The sequence below is a fragment of the Mustela putorius genome, unplaced genomic scaffold, assembly GCF_011764305.1.
Source record: "Mustela putorius furo isolate JIRA1106 unplaced genomic scaffold, ASM1176430v1.1 tig00003846_pilon_pilon_pilon, whole genome shotgun sequence".
NCBI lineage: Eukaryota > Metazoa > Chordata > Mammalia > Carnivora > Mustelidae > Mustela > Mustela putorius.
In genome coordinates, this window is record NW_025421999.1 from 12,231,231 (window position 1) to 12,233,158 (window position 1,928).

Here is a 1,928-nt window from a genome sequence, read left to right on the forward strand (position 1 = left end):
GCTTCTCTGCCTACTTGTGTTCTCTGTCTGTCAAATAAATAAGTAAATAGAATCTTAAAAAAAAAAAAATCTAGAGCAAGAAATAGCTTAGGGGGTATTTAACTACAGAACACAGTTTCAAGCATCACCCACTAGAAATGGAAGTAAAATAAAAATTAAGAGGTAGTGGGAAAGCCATTTCACACAGAGGAATCAGAGATCAGAAACTCAAGAGCCAGAAGCGTGAACACTGACCCTTCCAGGACCCTGTGGCACCACAGAGAAGTGGCAGGATCCTAGTTCCTCAATGTCTTCATCTTGAAACAGATTTTTTTTTTTTTATTAAGATCAGCCTATCATAAGGGGTTCTGTAAAACATGAATAAAAAACTGACACTACTTTCACATCAAGGTTTCTCAGTGACTAGGAAAGCAAACATGCTTGGAATCATAGACCCTTGAGAGGCACAAGATCTTCAAGTCATCCTGGACAATGTTCTCATTTTACACTTGAGGCATAGAAGGCCTGGGAACACCAGGACTACCCAGCCTGGCCAAGAGTGGGAGTGGCGGTAGGACCGAGAAGGAAACAGCCCTGCTAGAGAACTTGGGGCCCCAAGTGTGAATGTAGGATCCGCCCCTTACAAAGTGTACGACCTTGAGGTTGCACCCCCTTCAGCCATCAGCTCCCCTGGGTATCCTTGGAATGATACCCTGTCCCAACCTACAAGTAGGGAAACTGCCAGAACGAGAAGAGATCCATGAAGGCAAAAGAACTACAGGTCAGAAGCATCACACAATTACCAATGTTAGTTTGCTTTCTTTTTTTCCCTGGAACCCCTGGGCACCTCTCCTCTAAGCTCCCACCGCACTTTTTTCCTAGTCAGAGCCTTTATCCCACTGTGTTGACTTTGCCATGGACACTCAGATTTTCCCCAAGACTGTGAGCTCCGTGGGGCCAAGGGCTTTGTCTAAGAGACCCTGATGGATGTTTGCTAAATGAATGAACTTCTAAATCTCTAAGCTCTAAACCCAAAAGACCTAACTGAAAAGAGTTGAAAGTCTTTGGGTCTCACTAATAATAAAACAGACATATTCACATAAATGCATAAATGAAACCTTTCTGAGACGTGTTTACACGATTTTAAATTGATAACTTGCAACCGTCATTGTGGAGGGATTCTGGAATGACATGCAGAGAGAGAGAGAGAAAGAGAAAGAGAGAAGCGACTATAATTCAGGATGTCTCTGGGCCCCTAACTTTGCAGGTGCCTCTCTTATCCAACGTAATATATCTACCTAGAATCAAGTTTTCAGTTCTACAAGCCGCCCATCTGAGAAATTAGTCACTTGGCATTATGAAATTTCAGATACTTACTCCAGTGTTAAAGACCTGGGTTTGTTGTAGGAGTCTCAAATTAGCCTGCTGCTAAGTATGGACATATGCAAAGCTCCCCTTTATGTAACTAAGCATTAACGCCTACTTTATCTCCTACTTCATCATCTGTCACAGTAAAAAACGGGCAGCACAAATTCAAATTTCAAGGGAATAAAAAAATATATTGCCCAGGAATTTCCCCTTTAAAGCATGACCTTAAGAAAATTTCTTTGCAGGGCGCCTTGGTGGCTCAGTGGGTTAAGCGGCTGCCTTCAGCTCAGGTCATGATCTCAGGGGCCTGGGATCCGGCCCTGAATTGGGCTCTCTGCTCAGCAGGGAGCCTGCTTTCCCCTCTCTCTCTCTGCCTGCCTCTCTGCCTACTTGTGATTTCTCTCTGTGTCAAATAAATAAATAAAAATCTTTAAAAGAAGAAAAATGTTTTTCTAAACAGCCAGCAGTTTCTGTAGCCAGCAAACATGAATAATGATCTCTAAATCAGAAGACACAGGATAAAGTAATGAAATCACATTCGCTCTCAGGAAACTGGGGCTTTATTAAGCCAAAATAATTAA